Below are 9,485 nucleotides of genomic sequence, written 5' to 3'. Positions count from 1 at the left end.
AGTTCAATATAAGCGGTGGGACCCGGTACGATTCTACCTGAGTAGTGTCATCAGCAGTAGGATTCTTGAGAGCTTAATTGTGATAGGCCGTGGCTGGGTACTGTTTTGTACCGAGTGGTGACTCTCGTATATCTCGACGCGCTGACAGCGGGTACGATAATGATGATGGTATGTGGATTATTGCCAGGGTGGTTTACGTCGATTAAGTTTTAGTGAGTTTATTAATATCTATGTTATGTTATGTTATCATATCACTGGGCGGAGCCAGATGCAGATTACCCACCACGGTTTTTGTATCCTTCTCTATGCTAGTTGTGTGTACGGTAGCAGGTATATGTTGGAGTGGTGCCTGCGAGGGTAGTTGAGTGTGTGTGTATATGCTATACGCGTACTTGTATTCGTACTGAATCCTTTTGCCTGGGGACGCTCATTTCATGCCCGTAGGTCCTGATAAGACAGGGTTGACATTCCTCCTAGAGGCTATCAGCTCAGTGGAAGGTGTTGTGCACTCCACTTGCTCCGGAGTTGCCTTATTTGGGTCGTATGCTTTGGATATGTATTGATTGGTATGCGAGGCCTGTCCCGACCTTTATGTTTTTAATGTTCTCATTCAGAGGGTTTGCAGACAAGATGTCAGGTGTATGGATACTCGTTTGGCCTTGTCAGTCTATGTTTTGAGTTTACAAATGGTATGTCGGCCTTAAGACCCGTATGTTACATGTATAAGTTTTATATCATGTTGGTTGGTCATATGTTGAGTATTCCCTTATGTTTATTCTTGTTATGCTCATGCTGGGTTTTCCGGCTCATTTACTTGTGATATATGATAAGTAAAAGATATGTTACGTCGGTACTCGGTTGAGTAAAGGCTCAAGGTGCCCATCGCGGGTGCCCTTCGGTTTGGGTCGTAACAAAAGTGGGTATCTGAAGTCAGTTCTGTCGCTAGGGAGTCTGCAAGCCCACTCGCCTAAGTAGAAGGTTGCGTCCCTTGTTCTATGTGGGAGGATAGTCACGCACCACGACTGTATAAGCTATATATGCTGTCGCGGCATAGAGTTGAGGTTTTCACCATATTTTTTACTCTTAATATGTTTCCTAAACTACTGCTACTCTAAAGTATTCACAATCTCCCTAAAGATCTTACCTCTATACTGTTTTCAAAAAGTCATTTCAACTATGTCCAGCACTTCTCACTTCTACTTTTTAGATTACTTAAGTTCTGTCCGCCTCCAGTTTTGTACTGCCTAGGGATTAATGAGATTACTCCGAACCCTAGCACACTGGGGCTGGTCCTTCCACCCTGCACCTAACTACATCTCCCGTTCAAAGGATCTTGGTGTTGAGTGTTGCCCGGGGTCCCTGAGGCTCTTAGAACTTTGACGCAACCAAGATACCCATTGGGCACCATGAGACCCGTATTGGCCCAAGTCTTGGACAATTTGAAGGCCTAGCATTTTTCCAAGATCTTTGGGCCTATTTAGGCTCCCTATAGCAATAACATTATTTATAATGTAATTCATTTTTTTTATGGTCTGTAATAATAATCCTTGTAAACAGATATTGGGAGATTAGTAAAAAGGGAGGGATTCTTATATAATGGGGAAATATGGGGTAGAAACTATGCTCTTAGGTTTATTTATGTTTTTACTTCAATTAGAATTCATGCCTTAGGTTTGTTATGTTCACTTGCTTGGAAACCTGCTCTTAGGTTTATTATGTTTACTTGGCATTAGAATCAATGCCTAAAGTTTATTAGGTTAACTTGCATTAGAAATCTTGCCTTAAGTTTATTAAGTTTACTTGCATTCGAAATATGTCTTAGGTTTATTATGTTTAATTGCTTTAGAAACCATACCTTTAGGATTGTTTGGCATACTAGACAACATGTGTAGGCACATTTGTGTCATTTGTCACAAAATTTTGCTTCTTCATAATTAAACCACCTAGAAATTATGTTATTAAGTTACTGCATAATTTCTACCTAACAAAAAACGCCCATTCCTTATGTGCATTAAAACTCTGCTTTTGGACTGTTAATTGCATTTCGTCTTTAAAACTACACTACGTCGTATAAATCAGTAACTATCTAATCTCGTCTTTAAGAGTGTTAAAAACAGCAATCCAAACACTTAGATATATGTCACAGGGATAAATGTGTATGAATCAATTAGTACTAGACAAGCATGCCTCATGGGACTTTAAATAAGTTCAAACTGTTTGTCTTAAATCGATTTCTCTATAAATTCTAATTACATTTTAGACAACAATGTTCATAGGGCATCACAGATCCTCGCCTTAGGCAAGCCTATAGGTAATTGAGATTTATTAAGATTGTGAACCTATGTTGTGCTTATTTGTGAACTTCCAATTCAGAAGATCCTAAATCCGTAGGCAAACTGATAGGTTTATATCCCTGCCTTAACACAAGTTTGCATATATTTTATTTACTCATCTAGACATCCTGCTCTAGGGCCTTCCTGAATTTCTTCAAAATATGTGTTTAGACCGTGCTGATGTTTTGCCTGTACATATGCGGAGGTAAAATGTGAACCTTCTAACTGCTTGTCCTTATTTGCTTGTCCTTATATGTTATTTTCTTGTCAACCTAGATTTTTTACCTTTTACAAACCTTAGGTTGTCTAAGAACTGTCCAGGTTTGGAGGTCTCAAATTCCCTCCACCGGACCACAAGGAAAAGGACGGGTAGCAGGCAGCCTAGAGGTTCGTTAATGAAACTCGCTCCAAAATATAACCACTAAGGGGAGGATAATTTGTATAAGTAAAAAGGAAATGATGATCTTGGCACTGTTAATGTCAGGTTGTAAGCCCTCTCATTGAGGGTGATTATCGGGCATTGCAATGGGTTATGAATCCTGTAGGCTAATCAACCTAATACTTCCCTTGTGCCCAAATTTCCATATTGTGTTTTAAATTCTCCTAAAAACTTCCTTTACATATACATAGTGTCCAAATCTCTTAAAACCTTCATTGGTCCTGAAACTTCTTTGATCATATATGCACTAGATTAAGGAAAGCTACTTTATTTGCGCAAATACTTGCTTTTTTGATACGTCTGACTAATTCATATAGTTTTATGTTCGGCCGGGACCCACCATTGTTGGACCGCAAGGGTTCCTAATACCTTCCCTCAAGGTTATTTCGAGACCTTACCCTAATCTCTGGTAAATGTAAACTAGTCACAAGAGTTAATTACTCTAGGTGCCCTAATGTACCATAACGTTAGGTGGTACTCTTCAAATACCGCAATAACCAAAAAGGAAACGAGTTATTTCCCCCATGAGTCGAAAACCGGCCATTTCGCAGCAAAAAGGAAAAGGGTGCGCGACAATTGTCCTCCTCCCGAGAAGGTAATTTTCCACAAGCACCGCGTCCCCCCCAGCGACAGTCGGCCTTCAAACGGCCTTCGATCATCTACTATTGAACTGACATATTGGGCACGGTTTGCCATTCTCCTTGGCTTTCGAAAAAAGGTTTTCCGGTCGTAAAATCGGAGGTTCGTTCCCAAAGCCCCTGGAAATGCATTCCCCGACGTGAGAGGCATTTATTACATTTACACTTAGTACGAGCGCGAGGAAGAAGAAGGAAAATCTTCCTGAGGAAATAGAGGTGTAGGTTTTCGCACATTTTTTTGTTAAAAGGTTTCAGAGGAGAAAATGAAAAATTGCAATTTTCCAGAAGAACACAAAAGGAAAAGGTAAGAAGAACTCTTTTTGAGGATTTTTGTGGTGCAGTGGCAAATAAGGAGCGAAAAGAAGAAGTATTTATAAAGGTCTAACACGCATGTTGGAAGCTGCCAAGGACAACCAAACCGCTGTAATTAATTCAAGAACGTTTAAAGGACCGTGTGGACGCGACCTTTAGGCAGCCTCATTTTTGCCATGTTCAATCGCTTGATAGGGCGTGACTACTGTCGTTATGGGAAGTATCGAAGGGGCAGGAAATTCGAAGATAGTTTCTTATCGTTTACTTCTAAAAAAATACGAAGGACTACATCTGTATACGGGCGAAATCAGAAAGTTCCAATTCCGTGGTCATTATGTCTTTCTATAGCACAGTTGAGGTTTTGACCTCGAAGGATTCCTTTAAACCCAACCTGGGGGCAGCACAATCAACGATTATCAGGGGAAAAGGGAAAGTTCCTAGGAACATTGTCTTAGCTGAAACATCTACGAGAACAATATCAATTTGTACCAGACTGCCTAAGTAGTTGTACCAGCTATATTTCTTTGTAATTAAAATGTGCATCGCTATGTTGGGATTCCTACTCCTATAATAAAGGGAACCTTTACTATTTTTTACATATACAATAATCACTAACAACATTCAATTACAAGAACAAATTCTCTCTTGCTATCAAACTAAACATCATTCTCACTGATTTCATTACTTATATTTCTTGCTTACATTTATGTGTTCCTATCTATTGTTTTTTCATTTATTGCTCATTATTGACCAATAAAGAGCCTTCATCCAAAGCTCTCAATACTATAAGTTCCTTCATCGGCCGTTCATAGCTTAGCAATCGAGCTCGACCTCCAGATCCCATATAGTCAGGCTCGAGGCCCCCGTTCTCAGCCGCTCGGTTTGCCTAAACGTACCGTTTTCAAAGTTCTTATCTTACTTTTTAGTCTCACACTTAGCTTCTAACTGTCTAACAACTACTAAAAACAGATCACGTATATTTTAGAACTAACAAAATCATATCTAATTGTTAATTAATCATTTTCACGGTAAACATTGCATCACCATATAGCTTATAAGCTTGTCAAGCATTTTTCATAATTTTCCACAGTTTTTGAAAGGCTTTAAAATCGATTTATTTCTATATTTTGTTAATATAATATTCAGTTAATTATTCTCAAACTATTCTACGATGATTTAATCATCTAAACCTTATCATTTACACCAAATAATGAAATGTTTTTTAAATATTTTACTAATTTTATTCACATTATATTTGCAATTTTTAGGGCTAATTGCATATTTTTTTCAATTTCATAGCCAATAAATCGTATATATTACTTATTTATGCCAAAAAATAACTTTTTGTATTTTTGTGATGTTTAGTTGTTATTTTTAATCGTTTTTATTTTAGTGCGCAGTAACATTTTTGTTATTTAATAATTACCTTTTATAAAAGTAATTATTAATAAAAATTGGGTCCATTTAAATACTAACCTGAATTATACTTTTTTTGGACCAACAAATGGCCCAAACATACCCAACATCTAGCCCACTCCCCTATCCAAGACCAACTGACCCTTCCTAATACTCCAGTCGGCACAGCGTTTATTTTAACGCCGCCCCGTTCGTTTTTAAATTCCCAGACGTTGATCTCTCAAGATCACGACCCACATCCTTCCCTCAGTTTTAAATTTAGCCTATATCTAACACCTCTTAACCCAATTTCCGTCGCTAAGTCCCCGGCCTTAAACGCTCTCAATCTCTCAACACTCTCATCTCCTACGAACCTTAAGCCGCGCCTCTCAATACCAATTTTGGTAATTCCCTCTTCTAATGAGATTTCCCTCTTCATCTATGTACCATATTAGTATTCCGCTATTGGTTGAGTCTCCATAGTATCACCCAGTACTTGCCAACCACATCGGGCAATTAATTACATTTTGATTCAGTTCTGATTGACTCCCATCTCTTGAACTGGATGTGATATTTCCGCCTACCACACGTTTTTTTCTACACGTGTGATTCAATTTTATTGTATTTTGCTGGATTCTTATTTACCCTAAAACTAGGGTTTTCAGACTCTCTTTAATGATAGAACAGAAATTATTTCAATCTTGAATTGAGTGTTATTTTGTCATATATTCAATCCTATTATGTGTAAGTCTTGATTTTTATTTATTATTTTAGACGTCTTTGCCCATTTTTTCACTTTTCCTTAAAAGTAGGATTTCCATATCTCTCTCGGTTGAAATATGATTCCTTCATAATCAATTTGCTGATTATTTACTTTGAGTGGTTTCTTAAATTACTGGGTTTCCCTTTGATATGTTTCTTCGATTCTTACTTACTATACAAGACCCTCTCCATTCCCTTTTAAGACATACTTGAATCGCTATAATTCTTACAAGAAATTTTAAAGATCTATTTCGTTTACTCCTCATTATCTCGTTCTATACTGTTGGTTTCTTCTGGCCGGCTGAAAGCCAGGACAGCAAATTTTATGTTCTTGCCCTTTGTTAATAATTCAGAATATGGTGGAATTTTGTTCTTCTATTGTACTTTCAGTTTTATTTTCCGGTCCTATTCTGAATTTGCTGTGTGATGATATCCTGGCTTCATGTAGCCATGTTTGATCCTGCTTCCTTATTGTACTGCTCTAGCATGTTCTTGAATTCCCAGAAAGTTGCAACAATCTGCTTCCTTATCCGTATGCTAAATTATGTTGACTAATCACAAAATTCCTTTTTTGTTAACACTAGCACCTAATACCTTACTCATAAGTTGAACCTTTCTTACTATGATTCTGTGACTATACCAAATTTTGTTAATGTGTGAATCTACTTATCCACTAGGTGTTGAGTTGTTCATCTGAATCTTTGTAGTCTATTCTTAAAACCTAAAAACCTATTCGATTAGCTCTGTGGCCTCAACATGAACATGTTTGTATCTTGCAAGTGCTCTCCCTCAACTTGTTTACTCTATTCACTTGTTAAGTGGCGTCTTCTTATTAGAGTTGTACATCTTAGTGCTGAAAGCGTGCTACCTAAGTTCTATCATTGACGTCCTTATGTGAGCACTGACTCAGGGTCCAATTGAGACCCTTGTGAACTCTAACACACTATCGACTTACTCTTAGTCCATTCCGTGAATCTCTACTCTAGTTAACTCCCTAGTGTGCAGCACTGCCTAGGTTTTGAAGCCTTGTAAATTCTGACACACAAGGTCAATATGTCTTGGCCTTTGTCCTAACTTTCTTATTCTTGCCTATGTGAGGACCCAAGTGTCATCACTTGACTTCCTCATTCCATATCTATCGCTACCGCAGGTTTGAAAACCGTCAATTTTTACCGCTGGCCTCGATTGCGTGCGCAGTCGTCGGCTGCGCAGTACGCCGGGAAACGCGCTTTTAGTTGAAATTAATGGTTCAATAACTATGAAAATTGAAAATTATTGACTCCTCATTAAATGTTTAATGTTGACTTTCGGTCAACTTTTTGGTAAACGGAACCGGACCCGAGAATTCCGGACGAGATCGCATGAAGGGCCTTACTCGCCCCTTACGTGAAAATCATTGTCACCCGGACTGGGCATGTGCCCGGAGCGCAATTCCCGAGGTCTAGAGCCCAAGAAATGAATTTTTCTGTGAAAATTGTATTTCTTGAAATTATTCAAGAGAAAATGGAAATAGAAAATTATTAAAGACTGTGGCTAATATCGGGCTCGTATTTTTGTTTCCGACGCCCGGTACAAGTCTTGTATTATTGTGTGTAGACGCGCTTTCCTGTAAACGTTTGGTCGAAAATCGGACGGTCGTTGAGCGTGTTTCGGACCTAAATGTCTAAAGTGGGAGTTCATGAATTTGAAAATGACGAAATGATGAGTTCTGATGGGCGTTGACTTTCTGATTTTGATGTTATTCTTTGGCAATTTGATCGCTACTTAGAGTAGTTCGGCTCACGTAGATCGATGTTATTGTTCAGTGTGTGTGTATTGGTGTCTTCAGCCCTCCGATGCCAGTCAGCACTACGACTGCGGTGAAAGTGACTGGAGGTGGTTCGGGGTTTTTTTACAGCTTGGAGAATAGGACTACAGCCATTTTTTGTCTGTTAGCAGACCTTTATTGATCCTCGTTCCACGCGAACGCGGCCTATGGTCACTTTTTCTGCCGCCTTCGCAGTCTTGTTATCTCCCTCCATCGCGTTTGCGTGTTCTCCCTCGAGCCGCGATCGCAGTAAAGCTAAAATTTGCATCTAACCCCAGTATTTCGCTCTTCATCGCGTGTCGCGTTGTGGCACCTTCGGGATCACGTATGTCCTATGTTCTGTTCTCTATTGCGTCGCGTCCTAATGCACGCGTTCGCGTAGGCCAATATTGGACCCCCTAGTTCTTCTACGCGATCGCGAATTCTCCACGAGATCGCGATGACCAGTCAGTGGAACCCTTCGCGATCGCATTCCCTATTTCCCGCGATCGCGTAGGGCAATTTTGCCCAGCATTTTCTTTAAAAAACTCAGAAACCAGTAGCTACGGGTTTATCACAAAATATCACGAGCTCTTCTTCCACCTCCGAGCCCTCTAGCGTACTGTAGAGCGATTCTTCACCAAAGACTCTAGGGTAAGTTTCATTCTAAACTTGTTTCCTTTCGATTTTCTTCATTAATTAATTCCTAGCCCTAAAACATGAAATCAAGGTAGAAATTATGGGTTTGGGTAGAGTTAGGGTTTGAGAATTTTGGGTGATTCAACCTCAATTTGGGTCGAATCTTAAACAAATTCTATTTGCACTCTGGGTTATGGGTGATGGTTTTGTCCGAGCCTAGAGTTTGGACGATGTGGGCCCGGTGTCCTAAATTTGGGATTTTTGGGAATAATGCTAGAGAAATTCTATATCTAGGCTATGGGAAGTTCCATTGAGTCTTATTGATATTTATTAAATTATTATGCCTAGATATCACTGAATTGGGAGGTGAATCACGAGGGTAAGCAATGTTGTGAGGATTAAGGGATTTCAAGGCTTTGAGGTAAGTGTTTGGTTTAACCCTAGCTTGAGGGAATAGGAGTTGAATCTTGTTGCTAATTGCTATTGTGATCGAGTACGATGTATAGGCATGGTGACGATTATCTATACATTGGTGTCTAGCATGACCGTGATTTTCTATAATGTAATTATTCGTGATTGGTTGTGAACTCCGTGTTTATTGGAGGATTCCTATTGTTGTGAATAACATGGTGACGGTAATATGTGACTTGACACCTGGGCACTGGCTCGAATTGTGATACGAATATTGAAAGTATACGAAATGCCTGATTCTTTGAAGCGTTGGCTCAAAATAGTAAGGTGAACTAAAAGATAAGGAAAGTAAGAAAGAGAAAGCGTTGTTGATTATTCCCTTGCCGGACGTTAGTTTGCATTTGTTGAATTCTTTCCCTTGCCGGATTTTGTCAAATATTTTGCTTATTTTGTGCCCCTTGATTGTGACTATTGTTGGGGAGTCGGACTGTAAATAATATGAGGATCGGTTGCACGCCGCAACAGTGATATGTGAGGATCGGTTGCACGCGCAACAATAACAAATAGATCGGGTTGCGGCCGCAACAATGATACATGATAATGATATGGGTGGGTTGCACGCCGCAAACAATGATATTGTGGAGGGGTTGCACGCCGACAAATGAAAATTATGGAGCGGGTTGCAGCCGCAAACAATCAGTTAGGCTATGTGTTTACATTTGAGTATTGATTCCTTGTTCACTGTGAACCTAAGTTTGTTTAGTTGTTCC

The sequence above is a fragment of the Nicotiana attenuata genome, unplaced genomic scaffold (assembly GCF_001879085.1).
Source record: "Nicotiana attenuata strain UT unplaced genomic scaffold, NIATTr2, whole genome shotgun sequence".
Taxonomy (NCBI): Eukaryota; Viridiplantae; Streptophyta; class Magnoliopsida; order Solanales; family Solanaceae; genus Nicotiana; species Nicotiana attenuata.
The sequence above is the reverse complement of the archived record's forward strand: the minus strand, read 5'-3'. Positions refer to the sequence as shown.